Source organism: Homarus americanus, unplaced genomic scaffold, assembly GCF_018991925.1.
Source record: "Homarus americanus isolate GMGI-L3 unplaced genomic scaffold, GMGI_Hamer_2.0 scaffold1225, whole genome shotgun sequence".
In the NCBI taxonomy this organism is placed as follows: domain Eukaryota; kingdom Metazoa; phylum Arthropoda; class Malacostraca; order Decapoda; family Nephropidae; genus Homarus; species Homarus americanus.
In genome coordinates this window covers 95,001-120,473 of record NW_024722188.1, presented here as the reverse complement: position 1 = coordinate 120,473, position 25,473 = coordinate 95,001, and the positions used below count along the sequence as shown (strand labels likewise).

The window sequence follows — 25,473 nt, the reverse complement described above, 5'->3', positions numbered from 1 at the left end:
AGCTTCGGTTACGTATGATACATTTGTGATGAGGCTACGCTTTGGATACAAATATTATTGGCAATATATATTGAAGGAACTGATGGCATTCCTTGTAAACTGTGTGGCTATGTAAAGTCTCATACATTTTGTAAGTTTAACATAAGATTGTAGATTTATGCATATCTATTTGTTGTATACATTGTAGGGTTACGTGATATTATGTTGTCTAGCACTCAGGATGGGATTGATGGAAACTCTAGGTGGTGGTTTTCTTATATAATATAAATTATATGAGAGACAGTCTGGTGCTGGAGATGCCGTGTGGTGAGGAGCTGCTCAGTAGACATGTTCGGTGAGTAGCGTGCTGAAGGAGGTAGATGTGCAGGAGCTTCGTTAGAGATGTTGCCTGTTGCTGGCCTCCAGGTTGAATGAGAGCTGGACAGCGAGGAGCTTGCTTGGAGGAGGTGTTGCGTGTTCAGGAACCGAGGCCAGAATGAATCTTAACGGAGAGACAGAGCTTATATACACAGCAGCTGGAAGTAAACCCGTGGGAACTCGCCGGTTTCTTGACTCCTTTGCTAGGGAAGACGTAGCAGGTGGCTGGTTGCTAGGATACTGTGGCATTGGAATGCGGATACGCAGTTGTAGGGGAGACGTCCACTACAACATATCTGATTTATGATTAGCATGCTAACCAACTCCGTTTGATGTAATTGTCAATAAATGTTTTGAATTTGATTTGAATTTGAGTAGTTTTGGGCGGGCTAGTTAGCATTTGAATTTGAATTTGAATTTGAGCATGAGACACAAAATATCACTTGGACATTTTAATCCTCCAACTTACGTATTAACTTAGTAAATTACACAATAATGGCAGATGTTGCAGTATATGACATGGATGTTTTTAAAGATAGAGATTGTAATTTAAATCAATACATAAATGATAAAATTAGATTTAAGAATATGGGCAACGGAAGTGTTCTTTTTTTGTTACTCAGTAATGGGCAAAGCATCAAAGAGGATTTATAAATTACAAGTCGCATTGTAAAGAGTGATCATGTGTGTGTATGTTTTAATTGAGACAAAAGTATAGGGAAAAGGGTGAAATAAAATGGTTTATGTGTATGATATTCTGTGGTATTTTGAGATGGAAATCTAAGCCCCCAAAAAAGAAATACATGATTAAGTCTTTGGTTATTGGAGGATAATCTTCCTTTTAAATTCTCCGCCTAAAAATGAATCGCCATTTTTGTGACTATCAATTGTTTCAGAAATGAATCACGTTAGATGTAAAATATTATCGATTGTTGCACTATTCACAAAAATGAAGTTAATTATTTTTATAAATATAATAAAATGTATATTTTATATTAATATACGCTAGTTTTGTTAAACTATTAAGAAGATTTATACAAAATCTTTCCAGACTAACACTGTTGCGCGAGCCGGAACAAGAGCTTGTGTCAGTGAATAATTTGCCTGTGAAGGTATAGGTGGGGCTCTCCTCTGACACTGCTGGGTATCCTTCATCAAAAACCAGTAGGTGCTGGTGTCGTCTCATAAAGCAAGGTAAGAAGACTACAAATTACTCTTTCTGGAGAACTTGAGCATATCAAAAGGTATTGGAAGGGAAGGTCACAAACTTGATGAATCTGGTGACAACTTCGAGAATGTGGTAGGTGTTTTCCTCCTGTTATCCCCATTACTTGATAACTAATGTCATTTAACGTTAATTAACAGTCGTGGGGTATTAAGTTTTATAATGGCTTTATGTTCTCGAGAACTGATATACGTTGTACGTCATTAATGAGGCCAGAATGGTAATCCTCCTTTGTGGTGCAAATTACAAAGTTGGCAGACTTAGATTTTGATAATTGGATAATTAGTTAAATCGTCACATGATCTTACCTTAGATGGTAATGTACTTAGTCAGTGCCGGTATATAAAGACTGGCCAAAAATACCGCACATCAATTGAAACAAAAAAACTCGAGAAGCAAATTTCCATAGACAGCCTTATATGGGGTTGAGCTGATCAGTAATGTGATGGTACATAACACAAGTACATCTTACATTACAGTACTTAACCCTCTGGTACACCTGGCAGTGGTTGGAAATCTCACCCCCTCGCAGCCTTTCAATGCAGGTTGTCGGTAACAGGAACGGTTTTTCCGTTTTAGTAAACATTGGGTAAAGTGATCCAGACCCAAACTGAGGTAAAATTATTGTTTCTGTCATCCACCTATTTGGAAGTTGTTCAAAACCCATGTAAAACCATCGGAAAAACATAAGGTAAATATTCATCCATTGGCTGTTCTTAGGTTCTGATACAAAATTATAATTATTTTATTATGGTGCTTTAATAAAATCTGATCTTCATTTCTGGTGTAAATTAGCGGCTTTAAAAAAAATTGTAACAAACTGCTAATTTGCACCAAAATGGTGATCGGTTTGAGTAAAACACACCATATAACCTAGCCTAACCATTTTTTTGAGCTTACCTGCTACTGTGGTGAAGGATACAGCCCATTTCGTCACCAACCTGGTTCGTCACCAAAAACCCATTTCGTCACCACCAACAGACCGTTAGTCGCTGGTAGTATTAGTGACAAATTGGAAGTTATTATGGTATTATTTTACTTAAGGACATAGCGCACCCCAAAGTTATAGACTACTGAAGCATTTAGATCTCGCTATTCTGAGCATTTTGAACCCCATTTATGACACTCTGAAATGGATAATAACGACACAATTGAATTTAATTGTTTACATACTTTTCAATCTTCGTCTGTGTGAGGAGATGTTATCGTCGTGAAAGCGAGCTAATTATGAGCGTGCTTACATCACGCATGCGTGACGTCTTCCAGTCGTGACCAATGATGTAACGATCTCATCAAGAGATTTTTTATTTTATTTATTTTTTTTTTGACCACTCAAAATTGAATTTTTTTTAAAGGGAGGAGCCAAAGTACGGATTTGATGGATTTTAATTTCAATGACCGGTGTCACAATGGCCGTGGTGGAGATTGGTTGTGAATCGTGCTCTTGCGATTATTTTAAGTTTATTGCCGAGATTTACAAGAAATACGATCATGCTATCCAATGCCTACGTAATCACGGTGTTCTCCCTGTGTCTGTTGAGTGCCCTCACTAAAAATTGCCTTGTAAATTTTGAAAGAACAAGATTCAGAGGTTGAACCTATCCCTGGTCCTTCCACTTCTAACTAAGATATTGTACTTTCGGACATGGCGCACCCCAAAGTTTAAAACTACTGAAACATTTAGATCTCATTTTTTTGTCTTTTGAACCCCATTTATATTAGTTGGAAATGAATAGGATAGGTTAGGTTAGTTTAAGCTAAGCCTACCGACATGTAAATTCTAATTTCACGCCCATCCCATTGGTACTATGCTTCTTTTTAAGCACTACACCACCTTGTTTCAGTTTGGAACTGATGGCTACAAGACTAGTTCGTCAATGTCGCCAAAGACCCAACAAAGTTGATAATTATTGTTCTTGTAGCACTTCAAAGTAATGCCTGTGGACACAGGCGACTGGTACTGAGCGTGCATAGCGCAGGTGAGAAGGATGACCTTTTAAGAGAATGGGAGGCAAGCAGGAATTTCAATCGCTCAAACACTTGTGCTTCCAAAGATTGGCAGATTTTAGCCTAAGAAGCCTTGTTATGAGTGTCGGAATAAGAACCAATGAATAGAGTATTGGTCGGCATATGAACTTCGAATGATTCGTTGTGTAGACAACTGAAGCAGTTAAAATTTGACATATAGTATGTTATACTTGAAATGTAGTAACATTAGTTTTGATGTGTCAGGTAAAACAAAGTAATGTTTGTTACAGCAAGCAGTAATGAGTAGTGTTACCGCAAGTTGTAATGAGTAGGATGACACATAAACAAACACTGTTAGGCTGTAAGTCATGTCATGTTTATTGGGTGTGCCTGCCTGCATACAGTATATAGAGTATTGAGATGGTGGAGATAGAGACCCAGAGAAGGTTGAGGTATTGGGTGGTAGTAAGGGAGCTTGTTTGTGTATAAACACCTGACCCGGCTAATTCGGCCAGCCAGGGCTGGGCATGTGACGCCGGGCAGGGACTGGCACTGTAGCTATCCCCATCATAGAGGCAACACTTCCTAACCTGTTTCCTTGAGACTTTCAACACATAAGTTTAACTTGTACTTAAGTTTACACAGGTAGACTGTGTCCATTGCATCGGTTATAATTGTGACAACATAGAAATATGGCAAATTAAGTACAGTACTCATTATGTGTTAAGATTAGACCAATTCCCGTAAAATTACATAGCTATGATCGTTATGTGAATATATATTGGATTAAACATTTATGTGTGATTGCCTATGTATGAATTATCTGAAATACTAAAATGAATGGTATTCAACAGGTTTGACCGAATTATAACGTTTGAGTTTAACGTGAAGAGTCTGGTTAACCTTTAAACGCCCGGAAGGCGCTTACAGTTTATTATATTAGTCTCGAATACTAATGAACGAGTGAGCGTTCGATAGTTATTTGCGGATTTGCAACTTGAATGTCTTTGTTTATGACGTCCTTTCCGCCCACCTCTGCTCGCTTAGTTTTACGTCTCGGAGCCCGGTGGCTTTAGTATTGGGCTGGGAGTCATAAGATTAGTATTTCCTCTCATATTGTATATTTCTAGTGGTATAACGTGTAAACTTTGCTCAACTTTTAAGAACACCAAGTATCTTATAGTGATTTATATGTGAGATTGTGGGTAGTCATTTTTCAAAATGCCACGGTAAAATAACTTGCTTGTTTATGAGTTACGTGTGTTGGATAACCATTTAAATAAGTCTTTAGTCATTACTTTTATGATTATTATTTTGTCACTTGGTTGAGTCACTTGTTTGATCAGATTTACCCGGTACATTAGTTTCTTTGTTTTATTTTTGTACTTAACTGATATATTTATTTAAATGTATATATATATTTTTTATTTATGTAATTAAATGTACTAAATGATTTTCAATATACTGTACCCCATAGTAATGAGGTGATGATTTTGGTGGGATCTATTGCTTGGCCCTTCGATACAAAGATAACCCTAATGATAGAGTTAACTCAACTTTAAGAATAATACATAGTGAAGTTGAATTTGAATTGCATTGTTACAACCTAAGAGGCCAAGGTCATAACAAGCTTCTTAACGACGGGGACTTTTTACGTGTAGGTCCACAATTATTTGACCACTTAAGTGCAAAACCACTGATAATGAAGATACTTATATTGAGGACCCCTTGTATTACCTTTTTTATTCTTTAAAAGTAAAGACTTTGTTGTGTATTCTTGGATTTCTGCTGCTGTATGTTTATTTAATGCACAGGATGCAAGTCTGATGGGCAGAGGAAAATGTTAGGTGTAAACTCATGAAAATCATATTTAGATTTTGAAAAACTGCAATTCTTTTTATATGGAGAATTAAAATTACAGTAAGTATCCGAGTTTAGTGATCACTTTGTACCATCTGGCGGCTGCTAAACTCGAGATATGTAATTACCATGCTTTGTTCCCAGCCCACCGCTAATGTCCATTTTTATTTATTTTTTGTAATTTCTGCCCGTCTATAGTCACAATTGTGCTACAGAAGCAACAGTACCACCTCTTGCAGCATCCAAAACTACTTTATCTGCTCTTTTTTCACTCTCGCACCCTGTTTTGTAGACTCTTTCACTCCATATGACTTAGCCACTGGAGTAGGACCCATGTCACGTTCAAGTTTATCCAAAATCTCTTCTTTCTCCTCGAGACTAAGCAGCTGCAGCTTCTTACCAAGACGTTTTGGGCTGCTTCCTTTATCATTTATATGCCGTTTTCCACTCCCACTAGGTCCTGGTTGTGTCGCCCATTGGGAAGTTACATAGTAGCGGAGATTACCAACTCGAACAGCATGCGTGACTAACTGGCGAGAGATTTAAACACAATGGCTACATTAGCGCGATGGGCTTATCTAGCGAGCAGTGGCGCAAAACTCGAGTTTTGGGGATTTTTAGCTTAACCGCTAAACTTGCGAATCGTTAAACTCAAACGATGCTAAACTCGAGTATCCACTGTACAGTAATGGTAATCCTGGAGCAGACGGCTAATACCAGAACGCATTGTTGATTTCATTAATTTTTTCCACATGTTCTTTGGATGATGGTAAGTAATAAAAACAATGACTGAACAGAACTGAATACAATCTGACCTAACCAACCAAATAAACCTACCTAACTTTACCAAACTTCCTAGTAGTGGGATTCCCTGCCATATTAAATAAAAAAAGTACCTTGATATCTGGTACCAATGAAAAAAACTTTTGAAGCAGCATGGTGTAATTTTAAATTTTTTGTGGACATGAGAGTACACTTGGACCAAGTGGGGGGGGGGGGGTTGTTGCACAGAAATGAACAAAGAGCAGACAAGAACACGAGCTGACAATGGCAGAATTTTCGGGGGAATATTTACGCTAAATAATTAATTTTCTCGTGTACAAAGCACGTAGACATCCTTTTAGTGTCCTATGATCAGTTTTAACCGGCCTATTTACCAGGCAATTTTCTTCATCCTTCATCCCTTGCCCACTGCATCGTGATTTATGATATAAAACACAATTTTTATATACTGTATAGAGTACAGTACTTCAATTTAAAATAAAGTTTGTCATATAATTTTTACTATTATCCAAAGAACATCTGTAGAAAAAATGAACAAAATCAAACATCTCTTTCTGGTGTTAGCCAGCTGCTATTACCTTTGTACAATCCTGGACCTTTATGTACTTTTGCTATTTGTCTGGCATTCATTCTGACTTGCCTATGCCGATGGTCTAGATTACAGTACAGTAATCCCGTGTTTCTTGCGGGAATTACGTTCCTGAAACCTCCGTGAAAAGCCAAAACCACAAATACTCTTTTAGGAATCACTGTACCTGTGGCCACCAAACAGCTCAGGTAGGTTATGCACTTAACCACGCCATGCTCTCCACTCACGGCCCAGTGGTCACACTGATCACTGATGCACTGTACCGGCATTTACTAACATCATTATTTGAAACTAATCATATTGTAGTATAACAATGGAAAAACGTAAACACGGTTATACACAAAAATTTTTTATTTACAAGTAAATAAATATTTTTTTTATTTCGCTGAGGACAGCAACAACCGTATTGCCAGCCTCTCCTTGCTGTCCTGGCGTCTGTCCGCCCTCACGCAGTCACGCCAGCCAGCCAGTCCTCTTCCACCCACATTCCTCCACTTGAAGACTTGTATTCTGACAAAAAACACAAATGAATTGATAGTCTTCACATCTCGAGCCATAGCTCATAACACCTCTGAGCTTGTCCAATAAAACTGTTATTTCCGTTTAGGTCATCACTATTCTTGATCTCTTGGTCACCGTAGAGTCTTTGCTAGTAATATTTGCTTTTGATGAGGCTGGCTTACGTCCCGGAGCCATGTGGAATGCACGTGGGAGGACAAACAGAAGAGGTAATCACAGTAGCGTTCACAGTACGGTAGGCACGTGTGAACTGAGGCTTCTCGGAGCAGCGGGTGTCTGAGGCGGGAAAGGGTGGCGTCTCTGCCGCACCGCATGAGAATATCGAACATGGCGTGAAATTAAAAAAATTTTAAAGGATATTTTATATACAGTACTATATATAATTCTTGAGTAAAAAAAACATGATAAAAATCCCGCGAAAAACACGGGATTACTGTACTGTACGTATGTTCTGAATTTGGTTACTTGCAAACATCGATAGGGACCCATGGGGATTGTGTATGATTTTATTATGATATTAATGGGGCATTACACTTGTCATTACAATGTTGTTTAAATGTTGAATGCTTTATTACTTATCTTATTTAATTGTCTTCTGATACTCGTAGATGCCCCACTTCTCTCATGAACCTTTATAATGTAGGTTAGGTTAGATTGGATTAGATCAACAATTTTTGAGGTCTATACAGATGGTCCCTGAGTTACGTACGTCTGACTTACGAATGAGGTCCCCTAAAGGTAAACTTTAAATTCGCAGTATTTTATTTACCAGATGAATATTTTTACTTTCATTTCCTGTATTTTTTCATTCTATTTTTTTTTTTTAAGGATTTTTGATGTTTTTAAAGACTTAGGGTATGAGATAGTGGGATTTTAAACATTGTTTTGTATAGTATGCGGTTCGACTTAAGAATGTCCGTAGGGATGAAACTTGTACATAATCCGGGGATTGCCTTTACTCTTCTGTTTGATTGATTTTATCTAATGGTTTTAAATTGTCAATAAAATAATTTGTAGAATTTCCTGTGGCCAGAAGTACTTAATGTAGTTTTATTCTAGACCCTGGTCAAGTAACCAGTGGTTATTTGGCTGGATACCAGTCAAATAAACCCTGCCGATTTTTTAATGCTTTACTGTATCTCTACATACAAATCAATACAGTATAGTTACTTGGTTGACCTTTTCCAGACTTAACCATGTAAATAAGTAAAGATCTGTGACTGGACAAATAACCACTGCCATATGCACTGGTTATTTGTCCAGCCATGACGTCATCAACGTCACTAGTCTCGGCCATTCAGAATGAATGCTGGAAAACTAGTGGAAGAAAGCAAATGTCTGTAACCGGACAAATAACCACAGCCTATTGTCTGGTCATGACAACAGCACCATCAGCCTTGACCAGTGAGAAAGAATGCTGGACAATGGACAAATATTAAGTAAGTGAAGGTACATGGCTGAACAAATAATGGCTAGTACAGGTATTCTACAAACACCAGCAAATGTGCATGAATCATATGCCTGTGTCATATTACAACCCTAAATTGTATGGAGGTCCAGTTGCAAACGTTGAGAGACAGGGTTTTCTTCTTTAACGCGAGTAACAAAACCCACACAACTTCCCATCATAGATGGAGCTCCATCAATGCACACAGCCAAACAATTCAACTTGTCTAGCTCATGTCTCTTGAAAAAAAATTTCATTATATTAAAGATGTCTCTTCCAGTGGTGGTACTTGACAAAGCATTGCAGAAGAGAAATTCTTCCAGAATTTTGTCTTCTCCTCTGTACCTTACAAAAACTGTGAGTTGAGGGTCACCTGCAATGTCCACAGATTCATCTGTCTGCAACAAAAAATTTCCTGCTTTTTCAGTGCCACAGTCAGTCGGGCCAAAATATCTAATGAGATGAGATAAATTCGACGTTTGATGCAATTGTCAGAAAGTGGAATCGATTCAACCTTTTGGCAACATCTGCTCTGCAAACAGTTTTCACCATTGCCACTGCTGCTGGCTTCACCAGCTCCTCTCCAATGTTATGAGGCTTTTTGCATCTTGCAATATACCATGCCACTTCAAAGGATGCCAAGGACGCTTTCTGCAGAGAAAAAGCTAAAGTCGAGGGAGCATCAATCTGACTTCGTTTTATCCGTTCTTCTTTGTCTTTCCAGTAACTCTGTGGCTTTTCAAAAAACTTTGGATGAACTGAATGCAAATAACGCTTCAATTTGTTTTTCTTCATATTGTGCCAGTGACGTGATTGTTATAATATTATAATGTTTCTTTTTTTTTCTCGAGACCATCCCACGACCCCCAGGAACACCCTCGAGACCCTCATTTGGGTCGCGACCATGGGTTTGGGAACCATTGCAATATGCCTGAGTCCTCCGTTTTCTCTCAATCTTAGAGTGCACCCGAGAGTTCATTATTCCTTAGTAAGGACACAGAATTTGAAATTGCTACTGGGGTTGCAATTGTTGAGGCAACTTAGATATGTCTGATTACAGCAAATGTGTTATTGTCAATTTGTAGGTGGAAGATTTTATCCTCAATAGATGTAGGTGAAGCAAGGGGGTAACAATACACCTGGAGGCAACTGCGTGATAACTAAATTCTTGGCCTAAAAAATGCGCTATAACAGCAGGTGTGCAGATTTTGATGGAGGCGTGATAACAAAAATCGCGATAACCAAGTGCATTATAACCAAGGGATGACTGTACTGTAATATGAAGGGGCTTAATAAAGCCTAAGGAAGGAAGGATATACCTTCAAAATAACATTAATATTATTAATAAAATACTGTACAGTGTTTGGCCAGCATGCAGGTGATAACTATCATGCTTCCATCAGGAGGTCGCAAAGTGGTAGTGTTGTGTGCGGGGACATCTCGGGATGTAATGGATCTTGCATAATTGTTTTGGGTTAACTTGTTTCCCTTAACTTTTAACTTAAGTAGAAGAGGTTGTGTTCTTTAGCATTATTTTACTAATGAAATTAATAATATTGATATTTCAGACCAGCTGCCAACAAAATTTGGGAGATGTCACTCTGATTATGGAAGAGTCCTCCGAAGGGTGAGTGAGAACAACTTTTTCTAATGTCTTGCTAAATTTTGCTGCTGTGTGCAGCTTAATCTTCATGAAGAATATCTTGTGCTAAATCTCACCAAGCACCTCACTGATTCAACATAACAAATTATGTAAAAATTCATGAGTAGAGTTCTGTGGTTGTTTGCCACTAGTATTAAGTATATACTGCCAATGTAATAGTATAATAAGGAGGGGTCATATCAGTGGGGGTAGCTCGAGAGTGGTGAACGCCACCCCAGACTGGGTAAATTATCTGCTACAGTCGGAAATCTAGAGCTGGTTGTGAAAAATACTGTAGACATCAGTAGTGAGAGAGGGAGGGAGATATTTTTGTTATAGCCATTGTTGCTATGCATTGAACCTGTGAAAAAAACTTGCGTGCAGTATTTTGCTAATTTATAATACAGTACTGTAGTAAAGTGAATGAGAATCATTGTATGTCTGGCACTGGGTAGCCCTTACACTGGCAGCCAGTGTTGCCAGTTTAGCCACTTCCGAGGTACCCTGTAGACGAGATATCAGAGGTTGGTGCTTACTGTACTTCCATTTAGTGTAGAAAGGTTACATTTGTGACATACCGTATTTGCCGGCATATAAGGCGCACCCCTATTTTACAAGAATATTTTGTGGATTTTTTATTTTTTATTATGTTTGTCATACAATTATTGAAAGTGATTTTAAAGTGGTTTTGTGGGGGAAAACATATGATTTTGTGCATGTAAATACAATATACAGTAAAGCCTCCGATAACAATGGTTCAACCAACAACTTTTCATATTTAAGACCCTAGTTAATTTAGGACCCAATTCAATTTACATCCTTATTTCATTTGTATTTACAGCCAAAATATAATACAAATTAAATAAAATTACATATTCATATAAATAATAACTAAATCCCAATATGTATTATAAAAAAAAGAAAAATTACTGTAAAAAAAATGAAGAGCGCCTTGCGCAAAGAAGCTTCCTGGCTAATGAGTGGTTAACAACAGTCGTAGTTTGGCGGACCTTTTGTTTTCACGTATCTGGAACAGGGAGAATAACTTTCTCAAGTTTCTTACAGCATTTTTGCATCCCTATTCAACATGAGCAAGAGAGCAAGTGATGGTAGTGTTGTTTCAAAAGCCAATAGAAAGTGTATAAGCTTAGCCGAGAAACTAGATGTGTTAAAACGATATGAAAAAGGTGAGAGGTCTATGGATATTATATGGAGCAAGCAATGAACATATTTTCTGAAGTGGATCCATTAACAGAATGCAAATGACCTCTACATAAAGATGTACAGGATATAATGAGAAAGAAAGCAGCTGTGCAAGGTTCTTTTGACAGCTTTATTATTCGAAGGCCTAAGCCATCGACTTCAGCTACACCATCAAATTCAGTATCATAAGCAGCTTCAACTTCAGTAACAGCTTTATGGGAAGCTACAGCTTCAGCCAGAGTTGAACCTGATGACTTCGTCACGAGTAAAAACTCACACAATATTCATTGGCTGTCATTATGTTTTAGACAATACCACCATTGGTGAGTAGAATTTTTGTTTTACATTCGTAAATATTATTTAAAACATATATGAATAGTAAATCAGTATTGCTTTCATATTCATATGTAGAGAAATGTCGATATGTTTTCACATGTACGCACTTACTGTTCATACGTTGGCGTTCCCAATCGTCTCGCTTTATTTCTTTACCATTAGTGGTCAGCTACTTCTAGTGTTCCATTTATTAACATTCAATAACATTACTTCAAACATACATACAGGTATTAAATTTTTTTTAATTAAGTTCACTACAGCCACAACCAGGGTCTTATTTTCAGTTTCTTATGTAGAACCATTGTCATTCACGAAAACAATGCCGTCTCATCTCTTCGTGTGTTTTATAATATTCGTTCCAGAAGGTTGCTCGTTAACCGAAAAATTCGTTAACCGAAACCATTGTTTCAATGGGTTTTTGGGTAATTGGTTCCAGCTCTCCGAAAATTACATACAAACTAAAAATAAATGCAGTAAAGTACACTTACTTTGAGGTGTGCGTGTAGAAGGCTCCTGGTTGATGATGAAGGGAATTAGAATGGGGGTGGAGGAGAAGGGAGCAGAGAAGGCATTGGGGTGGAAGAGAAGTCACCCCATGCTGCCATTTCACCCATAAAATTTTAGTTCACTTGGTGTAATTCAAGATTATTTTCTTTAAATTAACACTGCACTGCATTATATATTGTCAATATGTAAAATATATTTCAAAATGACCAATAATTTGACTGGAAACACATAAAAAAAGCGTTTGTTGAAGAGTCTCAAACAAGATGTTCCTTCCTCTGAACTGGTAAACAAACTGACGCCAAGCTTGGTGTGTTGAGTGGCTGTTTGGTGCGCAAAAAACTAGCTTCCTATACGTACTTCAATTATTTTCAGTACAGTAATTGTTAAAATGGCTAAAAAATTGAATATAAAACTTTTAAAATTATTGAATAGTGCAACCTTCTTGATATTTACTAAAATGGTAAGGAGTTTAAGCCCTAAAACCGTTTAGTGTATTGGCAGACTAATACTACAGCTGGTGGGCAGCCAAATGGAGGCGAAAACATGTTGGGAAAAATTCGTAAGGAATTCGTTAACCGAGGGTTTGCTCGTTAACCGAAGTGAAGAATCTTATGGAAGGTAATTCGTTAACCGAAATCTCGTTAACCGAGGGATCACTGTATATAAACATTAATTCAATCAAATACATATTCAGTAATAAACAATAATGAATCTTTTGTATATATTCTTAAGATAAATGACTGTTTCCTTGAGTGAGCACGTATACATGTAGAATGCGCTTCCTTTTCACAGCCAAATACTGCACTGTACAGTTTGTACTGTAATATGGTTATGGAGGCAACAAACGTGTTATAAGACTACAGGCATTTCAAGTGTTCATTCCTATTTTTGTCATAATCATAGCCCTTCTTGTGTTAGTTAAATTTTCTAATCAGGTCTGTATACAATTGAAATACTATAATGAGGTACACATAATAAAAAAAATCTTTATGGATGGGTCTGATGAATTTCTAAATGAACATTGCAACTCCTGTTATCTCAGTTAAATTTGGATTAGTAAGTCCAAAAGCATTTGTTAAAATCCTTTGTAGTTGTCATATTGTTTAGCACAAAGCTGTAAAGTTACTCTTTTATAGTGTGTGCTGTACAGGTACAGTATCCCTCGTTGAATGTTGGGATTGCTTTCCTGAAAACCTAACTTTATGCGAAATTATCGCTAAACAAGGGATAACGGCAAAACACGGAGGGAGAACGAGTTCAAATGGTAGTGTGGTAAACATTGAATGCAGTACTGTACTGCCTAATACTGTAATAATAATACTAAACAAGTTTGTTATAAATGGTGTCAAAGTTAAATGATTGATTTATTAATACGAAACCTCAGTATGAACGATGTGGTTCAGAGGTAAATAATTTACTGAGCTAAAGGCGAGTCAAATTTGAGCAAATTTTAAATTGCATACATAAAAAATGTAAATAAATTATGGTAATAAAACTGATATATAGTGTTAATAATAATAATAATAATAATAATAATTATTAACGGTTTATTGAAAGAGCTTGGCAGCCAGAAGGCTGAAAATATACAGTTACATATTTGGGGAATGGGTTACGAATTACAAATAATATACAAGTAACATAAGTGACACAAATAAGACATATAATAACTAGATGGGGAAAAGCTCAAACTACAGTTCATTTCAACATAGTGACAGTGCAAGGAGTAGTGTTTACTGGGAGTGAATACACTGATTTATTACAAGTTATTGATAATTTTTACAATGGTTGGGACTGGGCTGTTCTTATAGCGATCGGTTCGTTGCGTATGGGCTGATGGGTTGTGGTGTCGAACAGCAATTCTCGGACTAGGGATCTCAGGTGGTAGTAGGAGCCGGTGTCGGGATGGTGTAGAAGCTTCTTACCAAATTTGCAGATGATGTCGTGGTGATGGTCAGTGAGTCGAAAGGGTCAGTGTGTTGAGCGCTTCTTGATATGTGGAGTAGGAAGGGAGAGAATAATCTTGCATGCCCTCTTTTGCACTTTTCTAGGTGTTTACGTTGTGTGGCATTTAGGGAGGAAGACCAGGTGGGGGAGGCATAGGTGAGCTTGGGAAGTATGAATGTTGTGTAAACACTGAGGAGCTCGTGTGCAGGAGCTCCGAGGGACTTGAGTCGGCGGAGGAGGTGGAGACGGAAACTGGAGGATTTGATAACTTCACTGACGTGTGGTTTCCAATTTAGTTTGTTGTCTATGGTGACGCCGAGGAGCTTCGTGGAATCTACAACCTGGAGTGTGTTCGCTCATAGGAGTGTTATTAGTTTGTTGCTGGGGAAATAAACCCTCAACGTTGACTCGTACCATATAATTCGGTCAAAACCTGTCAAAGCACAATTCACATACTTGTATAACAAATGCTGTTATCTCAGGACACATAGTATGAATAATACTATCAATATACAGTACATAGCCTGTTAACATCTTAAATATAACTCGCATGTTATAACTTGTTGATACATCAGGAGACAATTTGTATAATATGATCAAATTACAGTACATAAATATACTTATTAAAGTTATTTAGAGTTTCTTAGAAGATTCTAATATTTCACGATCATTCATGTTTTAGGTTCTAGTGGTCTGGACCAACGTGTTGTCTGTCCTGTAGAAATCGGTAGACTACCGTCGAGGGCAATCGCAGCCAGGAGGCGAGGGCCATCTGTTTCGTATTAAAACACCTCGGCAAATTCGTCGTCAACACTATATCTCCTCTCTCTCTCTCTCCTAGTTTATCTTACATTGGTGGTAACATATAGCATATCATAAAATATAATCACATTTTATGCACAAAAACTAGTTCCTTCCACACTCAAACCATCCTCTGGGCAGTCACCCAGCAGACTCAGATGCGTGTGTATGCCATGTCATGACATTGGGGGGAGGGGGGAGTTTAGGGACCGTGATTGGACTTCTGACATACTGTAGTTACAGCCCATTGCCTCGATGAATAGTACATTTACTTCACACACCGACATCCATGCTCTTCATTTTTCTTATTTTATAGTTTTATATTACATTTTGCATATTTTTAAGCTACACTAGAGTACAAGCAGTCCCCGGGTTACAAATGAGTTCCGTTCCTGGGGACTTTCTCAAGTTGAAAATGTACAAAATCGTAACACATACAAACACATACCCTATGTGCATACTGAACTTATAGAACAATGTTTAAAATCCCACTATATCATAGCCTAAGTCCTTACATACATCTATTATAAAGGGCTGGACTTTGGGATATAAATCCCTTGCCAGCCAAATCAGGATCTTATAAAAGGAAAGACAAGAACCAGGGTTTCCAAGGGGTAACAAACAACCGTTAGAGATTGACATCTCTTTACTACGAAAATAATCACAATAATTGACACCACTCGCACAAATATTAAATAAACAGCACTGGAGTCAAGCAGTTACTTAAAACAAAACAATTTATACAACAAAGTACAGTGGGGTATGCTATGACCAATCTAATTGGTTCTAGAACCTCGTTTGTTATAGGATTAATCCGTTCCAGGCCCCCAAATACAACCACTTAACACTGAACATTTTCTGTGGAAATTGTAAAAAATACAGTACATTATCTTACCTTAGTGTTGTTCAGCATGCAGAACAGGAGGCAGAGGAGGAGGGGAGGAGAGAATTATGGAGAAGAGGTGGAAGGAGAGGAGTCATCCTTCCTAGCCCTCTTTGGTGACTGTCTTACAGGCACTTTGTCTGTTTATTTATAATTTCTTTCATAGTTTCAAGGGTTATTAGCTTTCTCACTCGCTTTTGACGATTCATTGTTACAATTGTACACTTGTATAACAAAATAGTTATAAAAATGACACGAATTTCCACATCAAAAGACGAAATTTCAACAAGTTCAGTGGTGCACTGACTACACAATGAACCAATATGGCGCCTGACGCTCTTGCTCGGAGCCACGGTACAACAATATTCATGCGCCAGACGAAATAGTCCCGTATTCATTCGCGTTCGTTGTAGGAGTTGCGTTCGTTATAGCATTCTCAATTTTATAGGTAAAGCCGTTCGTTATAGGAATATTCATAGTAGGATCCGTTCGTTATAGCATACCCCACTGTACGGGTATTTCCTACAGGCTGCAGATGGATATTCCTCCTAACCAGCACGGTGGAATGTTCTGTTAATGCAGTGATCCGCTCTCGGGGGAAGGTCGAGGGCAGCTTCCTCACTTGGCGTTGGTGGGCGATGTCTTGCCACACAGGAGAGACGCCAGGGCACGGACGGTGGATAGGGCGTGGAGGAAGTGGCGATCACTTGGCAGCCACTGGAGTAGGTGACCAGAGTTGACAGCCGAATAGTGAAGGTCTGGGGAATCAGCCCACAAGCCCCAGGAACCTCAGATGAGTACACAACCAGAGTTGGAATCGAACAGTGGGGGAAGTAGCAGCTGTGGTCAAGGCTGGTGTGTGACGTGGCAGCAGCGACCTTCTCACCACCTCTCTTTAAGCATCCCACAGAGTGACGTCACACTGCTTCCTCACCAATAGATATTAGCTACATATACAATTTTTGTAAAGAATGTGTTGATAAATTTTTTTTAGTACATACAGTGGTCCCTCGGTGAACGAGCACAATTCGTTCCAGAAGGTTGCTTGTTAACCGAAAAAATCGTTAGGCGAAACCATTGTTTTAATGGGTTTTGGGGTAATTAACCGAAACCATTGTTTCAATGGGTTTTTGGGTAATTGGTTCCAGCTCACCGAAAATTACATACAAACGAAAAATAAATGCAGTGAAGTACACTTACTTTAAGGTGTGCATGTAGAAGGCTCCTGGTTGATGATGATGATGGGAATCAGAATGGGGGTGGAGGAGAATGGAGAAGAGAAGGCATTAGGGTGGAAGAGAAGTCACCCCATGCTGCCATTTCACCCATAAAATTTTATTTCACTTGGTGTAATTCAAGATTATTTTCTTTAAATCAACACTGCACTGTGCTATATATTATCAATATGTAAAATACATTTCAAAATGACCAATAATTTGACTGGAAACCACAGAAAAAAGCGTATATGTTGAAGAGTCTCAGACAAGATGTTCCTTCCTCTGAACCTGTAAACAAACTGATGCCAAGCTTGGTGTGTTGAGTGGCTGTTTGGAACGCATAAAACTAATTTCCTGTACTTCAATTATGTTCAATAATTGTTAAAAGGACTAAAAAATATTAATATTAAACTTTTAAAATCATTGAATAGTATAAACTTCTTGATATTTACTAAAATAGTAAGGAATTTAAGCCCTAGAACCGATTACTGTATTGGCGGACTTGTACGACAGCTAGTGAGCAAGCGAAAACATGTTGAGGGGCGCTCGTAAGGAATTCGTTAATCGAGGGATTGCTCGTTAACCGAAGTGAATAGGTAATCTTATGGAAGGTAATTCGTTAACCGAGGATCACTGTACAGTGATCCCTCGGTTAACGAGCGCCTCGGTTAACGAGTTACCTAACATAAGATTCTTAACTTCGGTTAACGAGCAATCCCTTGATTAACGAGTTTTTTACAAGCCAACCTCAACATGTTTTTGCTTGCATTTGTCGGTCCACCACCTGTAGTATTAGTCCGCCAATACAGTAATCGGTTTTAGGGCTTAAATTCCTTACTATTTTAGTAAATATCAAGAAGTTTATACTATTCAATAATTTTAAAAGTTTAATATTAATATTTTTTAGTCATTTTAACAATTATTGAACATAATTGAAGGTAAAGAAACTAGTTTCTGGCACGCCATCCAGCCTGTTAACACACAAACAGGCGTTAGTCTCTCTCTCTCTTTTCAGTGGAGGTAACATATTGCTTGAGACTCTTCAACTAAATGCTTTTTTTCTGTGTTTCCAAGCAAATTATTGGTAATTTTGAAATTTATTTTACATATTGACAATATATAATGCAGTGCAGTGTTGATTTAAAGAAAATAATCTTGAATTACACCAAGAGAACTAAAATTTTATGGGTGAAATGGCACCATGGGGTGACTTCTCTTCCACCCCAATGCCTTCTCTTCTTCCTTCTCCTCCACCCCCATTCTAATTCCCATCATCATCATCATCATCATCATCCAGGAGCCTTCTACATACACACCTCAAAGTAAGTGTGCTTTTCTACATTTTTTGTTGAATTTAGGCAATTTTCTGTGAGCTGGAACCAATTACCCATAAACCCATTGAAACAATGGTTTCGGTTAACGAGTTTTTCGGTTAGCGAGCAACATGCTGGAACGGATTGTGCTCGTTAACCGAGGGACCACTGTACTGTACTTTACTGTAGTAGAGTACAGTATAGTGCTTGTGATAGGTAACTTTCCTTATTGTATGGTATGTGGGCTCATACAGCCAATCAATTGTCACAGTTTATGCCTTCAGTGTATAAGACACTGGCAAATTCGGTGATGAAAATTTTATGATTAAAGATTAAGAAGTTTCCTTTACTGTAGATGAACTAATGTTGTCCATTTTGCATAGCTTTTAAACAAACACTGAGATCCAACAAATTCAGCCTCTCTACCTTTCCTGTAGGTACAGTAGTTGCAATGAATAACATGGGTATCACTAATTGTAACTGTGCTACTGATTCTTTCATTCGAGTATTGTATTAAATTTGATGCATTGCAATATAAATTTATAGCGGCACTGCATACTGCATGTATATTTTTCTTGAATATGCAACACGAAGATCTTCATAAACAATTCTACACACAATAAAAATGCACATGGAAAGTATGAACATAAAATTTCAGACAATAAAAGGAAATTGAAAGATAGTGGGTGCATTGATGCTCATAAAATGAAGAAAATGAGACAATTCACTCTTCAAAATATATTGTTTTAGCCTGTAAATTATTAAATTATAGGAAAGATTGTATTGCTACCAATTTTTCAGCAAGTTGAAAATCCATAATGCAAAACCTATTTTTCTATTGATTTCCATTACCTGTATACAGTACTGTATAGTATATGACTGTAGATATATTTCTGCTACCCCCATCTCCCACACATGCACGCGTACACACACGCACACTGTAAAAAAAAAAAAGCACTACTAAAATAACTCTTAAGGACTTTTTTAAGTGTGCAGTACTGTACATTTTATTGCAAAGCAATATTTTTATAAACTACCGAATAAAGTATACTGTACTGTGGTTAATTTGCAGTTACAGTACGTATATGAAATTCATATTCTGTACAGGGAGTCCCCGACTTTACGAACGCCCGCCAATACGAGCAGGGTTAAACTTTCCATCACTCTTTTAATGCACTAGTTGATTATAATTTTTGGTGGGTAATATTGATTCACTATTCGCAATTAGGATGTATTCTGCATTGCAGTTTTCTGTAACACTTCCATTTTCATTGGGCACAATTTTAAATCTCTCTTGACGAGTCTGTCATTTTCTCTGCCAGTGACTTACTGTAAGTGTGTGGATACAGCACACTGTACAGTATACTATACTAAGTACACAAGGAGGCAGCATGGCTCATACTGCACTTGACTGCATTCTGTTTCCCAAGTTGTAAACTTAGGTACCCGTTTACAGCTGGGTGAACTGGAAGTGCCCAGGAGTCGAACTACCGACCTGTGGAGCAGGAGGCGAGTGTTGTAACTTGCCTGCCGCTCTCCTGTGGAACAATACCCAAAGTAAAACGATAGTGAATAACATGGTTATTAATAGATTTGCATAAAACTAGAAATGACCTTCAGTTCATTTACAGTAATACATTTTTATTGGAATGTTATACTGTGTTAGTACTGTAGTACAGTACAGGGTGTATAGTGTATAAATTAGTTAGAGACCAGTGCTATTATCTTGGTATTATATATCTGATGCTATACACGATTGGAACAAAATACAAAATTAGTAAATTATAGTACTTTACTAAGTATTTTGCCCAAGTATTCGGTAGATAGATGCCACACAGTACAGTACAGGGTATACGATTACAGTACAGTACTGAAGTTGCTTACCTATCGGTGTGGATTAGTGCTTGGGAATAATTGTCGGGTTAATATTGTCAAGTCACTTATTTCTACCGGTATTGATAATGTTACCGGTATTGTGGGGAAGTTAATTAGAAGTAGAATTTTTATGCAAAGTACAGTATACTATATTAGACCAACGTGTGTTCTGTGATTATTAAGTGTTATAATTCTGTTTATAACCTTTTTTTCCATGTAAGGTATTCTGTTGTAATGACCAGTGGGTGTGGTAACCGCGGAGTCGCTGCTCTACCTGCTTTAATTCAAGCCCATGTGATTGTGGAGAGGCCTCAGGGTATTACTTTTTCTCGTGTAGATAATTTATTCGATGTGACTGATGGAATGTACGCAAATCTGATTGTATATAGAATATTATAATAGTGTGTGTGGGGGTCAGGTACGTTCAGACAGGACATCCGGGCTCGCCCATGCGTGACTGGGTTGTCAAGGTTCGTGAACAGTAGACGTGGCACCACCGCATGACTCACTCAACTTCCTTGCCAGCCGTAAGGTCTGACTAGAAGAGTTTCCTTCTCTTGCGTATGTCTCATCCTGATATCAATTGTGCAGAGGGACACACCTATTATATTTTGTTCAGTTATATGATAAAATTGTAAGTATGAAACAGTAAGATGAAGTAGATCTTATTTCGTCAATGACAGCTGATTCACAGGAATGCAGTTGCCAATGCGCTTATATGTTAAGTCTTAAAACCAGCCTTGTGTAGGATTCTAAGAGATATATAGCTCACTATAAGAAGTTATGCGTGTATTGATTAAATATTACTATGAAGGTGCTTTTTAGATTGCGTGTGGAGTTATGTGGAAAGGATGTAATATACTGTAGGTACAAATACATGGAACTTGCAAGAACATCGGCAACAGTGGAGTCAGACGCTGAGGGCTCAGTCTTGTGTCGGTGTTGTATCATGGCGTTTGTCTGCCCTGCGGGTTTGTGAGGGGTGTCTTAATAGTCAGACTGTCGAGTTGTGGCGCCACCATGCTGGAGTACCTATCGGTGTTCTGGCTGTAAGCAACTTAAACACAGAGGTGTACTGAGAGGCAGGTGTTACGAGTGTAGAATATAGTGCTTGGATATCTAATGAGTTACCTTCGACGAAGTCTTCAGAAGGGCGGCCGCTAGCCAGAACCACCACCACCCATCCTCCTGCTGCTAGTCACTCAACCCAAACGGTCACAAGCCCCATCCTCTCTCAGGTCTGTTGGACATGACCACGTGTTAATGCATGTAATGATTTATAGTCCAATATATCGAGTGGCTTGCCAGTGACTAGTCAACTGTAGTGGGTGTGTAACCTCCCGTGTATCTAAACTTTCTTAAGGTAAAAAAAAAAAATACACCCCACACTCGCCCATACGTTTCTGGGAGGTAAGTGTATATACTGTAGTGTATACTGTGTATTGTAGTCGTTTTCTTTGCAAATAATAGTCTCTTCGCGACTTTCTCTGCTGTGGAATTTTCGGGCTGCGGGGTGAGATTTGGTTACACTAAGTTTTGTTCGTTTGTGGGGAATGTGTATAATTAATGGGAGGCAATAAAGGTGTGGTTCATTGTTTCTCGGGTATGGTCCCGGTGTATACAGTGCTGTAAGAGGTGAGCCATTCGAGGTGATCAAGTGTGGAGTGGGCATGAATCGGGTGTGGGTTTTCTAGGTGTGCATTGGGTGCGAACTAATGAAAGAGGTGGGCCATCTGTTTTGTGAGTGTAATGTTATCTTAGTGTGTAGGTGTGGGGCAGGTATAGAATGTTGGGAGTCCCATATGTTGAGTTTGTGTTGAACAGGTATGTAGGTGTGGATCAAATGTGGGAAAATGGTCCACTAGTGTAGTGTGTGGGGCTTAGGTGTTAATTAAGTTGCGATGGTCTGTTGTATGAGAAATGAGTCTTTTTCTGAAGTGGTAATGGAGGTATGTGGATGACAAGATGGTAGCGCGAGACAGGAAGTGCTTGCTGGCCCCCCCCCCCTTCCCTTTTTATCTTCTTTCTCTCGCTTTTCATATGTAAGTTTTTCTATGTATGTATGCCTAACAACCCATTCGTTTTTATGTGTGTTTGCCTTTTCGTATGAAAGTGTGTTTAAGTATACATTCTCCATAAATATTTATGTATGGGTGTTCATCCATGTGTGTGTGTGGGCTGAAGTCAAGTGGTCACAGTTTAGTGATCCGCCCCAGCCTGACGTCATTGTATGTCATCACAGAGAAATAAATGGCTTGGGGAGGAAACAAGAGAAAAAACCAGCCAAATTTTCACTAAAGCAGATGGGAGGAGTGGAAAAGATCGAGCAGTGAGGTTTATAAGAATTCCACCCGGGTGATTGCATTAAGATCTTGTCGCCTCAGAAAATGATAGGATGTGCAGTGTTTTAAAAACCTAGTCTACAGTAGACATTGTATACCAAACCCCTGTTTATGCTGCTTAAGAAACTATTCAGAATTATCAGCAAGACAAATTTAGGTGTAAAAATACCATTACAATGAGTAATTTTATATAGGTAAATTATGGGCAAAGTAATTTTCATGTCATATAACGATGATGATAATTCAGATTATTAGACTTGAATCTAAAACTTTAAAAAAATTCATCGTCTCCGCAGATTTAGTCAAGGATCTTAAACACTTCCTACCTGCTGGAATGTCATTTTCTGCTGATGTCATAATCTTAAGAAAACATCGACTGTTTCAATGCGTAATTTTTCTTTTAGAACAAAGGTTACTCTCACCATCTGGATTTGGATAAGCCTTCAGTATGTCTGATACTCTTATGATGCTACTGAATTTACTATCATCACTTGTTTAACCTAACAACAAAAATATAACTTACTTTATATACAACTAACTTAATAGTTTACTGTACATACAACCATATAATAACTCACGGCGAGTGTGTCAATACGAATAAGAGAAACTATGAGTATTGTCCTAAGGGAGGCTGGGCGCCGACAGCCACTCCCTCCAGTAAAGCTTTAAGATAAACCATGGCCTCACTCAAGGTCACTTGGTGTTCTGCAGTGGATGAAGGGTTCTTCCCGGCACTGGTCTATGGTGAGCTAACTTGGACTAGCTTTTCCTCAACGTGTTTCCAAGCATTGTAACCAACTGTTAGTAACACACACACATAATGAAACCGGCGCGTGATAGAGATTTACTTCTTTCTCAACACGTGGGAGAGGAAAGACGCAACTGTGTGGGAGAAGAAAGACGCAACTGTGGGAGTGGAAAGACATAATTACGGGAAAGAAAGCTGACAAGACAGACGTGTGTTCATTATGGAAGCTCCTGACAAAAGAAAAAAAAAATGCTAAACTAACTAGAGACCAAAATTTCAGTGTGGATATATTAAGAGCGGGAGGAAAAGCGAGTATTGTAGTGTGTGATTTGTCATTAGGGAGAGGGGAAATAGCTGGTGGACAGGTGGCGTTACAAACAAACTTGTAGCCATGACATCATCTCTCCCGCACACCTTGACCGTCGACGCGCCACCAGGAGAGAGGGGGGTATAGGTGCTAGTCATGGAGCAGTGGATGGTGGTAATGTTGTAGCTGTTGGTGGTGGTAATGTTGCGGTTGTTGGTAGTGGTGCAATGGATAGTGGTAGTAATGTTGTGGCTGGTAATGTTGCGGTAGGGCAGTGGATAGTGGTGGTGGTAATGTTGTGCTTATTTGGTGGTGTAATGAATAGTTGTGGTGTAGTTAATGGTGGTGTAGTAACTATCCCTTTCCCTTGTTCCATGCTGTTACGCCGTCTATTAATTTACTTAAATATCCAGGTTCTAGGCGTAACCAAACAAAAAAAGTGAAGTAAATTAAAAGGGAATAAAAATAAATAAAGTAAACCTTTAAGAATTTAATTAATTAAATATTAACACAATAAAGAGCCTCGTAGGCTGTCACAACAAATTGATTCATCATCGAAACTTTTAAGACCCAAATGATACTAAACATCGAAACATCAAAAGAATAATAATAAAGCATTGGATTACGTTAACCCTGCATAAACATATAAAAACTAACACTGAATAACTTAAATAACTAAGCAAATACTGATGGACATAAATAGGTACTCGCATAGATAATAATAATAATAAATAATTGACGGTTTATTGAAAAAGTTCTGCAGCCCGAAGGCTGAAAATATACATTGGACATAATGAGTTATTACCATTAGAGAAAGGTAAAAGAACATACAGATTGTTGTAGGTGTTAAACAGCAAACAGGTAGTGTAGTAACTCCCTCCCAGATGGTGTTAGGAGGGACCTGACGTGGTGCAGTAATTCCCTCACAGATGGTGTTATGAGGGACCTGACGTGGTGCAGTAATTCTCTCACAGATGGTGTTATGAGGGGCCTCACGTGGTGTAGTAATTCCCTCACAGATGGTGTTATACGAGCGAGGTGTGGTCCCAGGCCTTCCTATCGTAGACGGATTAACACATCGCTGGTTGTTGTTGGGTCTCATGGGCCGTTATCACTGGGTACCTGGGACCTCACTGTGAAGGTTAACGTGGGTACGACTGTTACTGTTGAGTTGTTCTCACTGACTTAAGCACTGTTCACCTCTGTTTAACACTGGTTTCATTCCTTTCCTAAATGAAATTGTAACTTCTGGCGAGAACTTGTTGATATTCCGGTGGGGAGGAGGGTTCAGGGGAGGGAGTTGGTATGGGCCAACTTAACAGTCGACCTGGCTGCTCCGAGAGGAGCGCCAGGTACGTCTTGACCCTTCGGTGGTCAAGGATGTAGTGTTCCTGTCGCCACATTGGTGGCGACAGGAACAACAAATATATTAAGTATAAGTAACACGTGACGAGTGTCACTCAAAGGATGTGGACTGTATGACAAGAAGACTGAACTAACTCCGTCAGTTGGTGGGTCCTATATATAAGGTCGGTTCCCGCCTCGCGACCCGCCGGTGGATCGTTTAACGATGCAGATGGTCGTTAGAGAACAAAGAATGCTGGTTA

At 38.5% G+C, this 25,473-nt stretch overlaps 1 long non-coding RNA gene across 2 annotated transcripts in view; it reads left to right on the top strand.

Annotated features, from left to right (window-relative positions):
* Positions 1-1,442: 1,442 nt before the first annotated feature.
* LOC121862227 overlaps positions 1,443-25,473 on the top strand; it is a 111,871-nt gene continuing 87,840 nt past the window's right edge. The window contains exons 1-3 of one of the 2 annotated variants that reach the window (XR_006088200.1): positions 1,443-1,551; positions 10,317-10,375; positions 16,593-17,206. This is a non-coding gene — a long non-coding RNA (uncharacterized LOC121862227). Of the gene's footprint in view, positions 1,552-10,316; positions 10,376-16,592; positions 17,207-25,473 lie in introns of those variants that run through there. The other variant, XR_006088199.1, reaches the window with a different exon arrangement.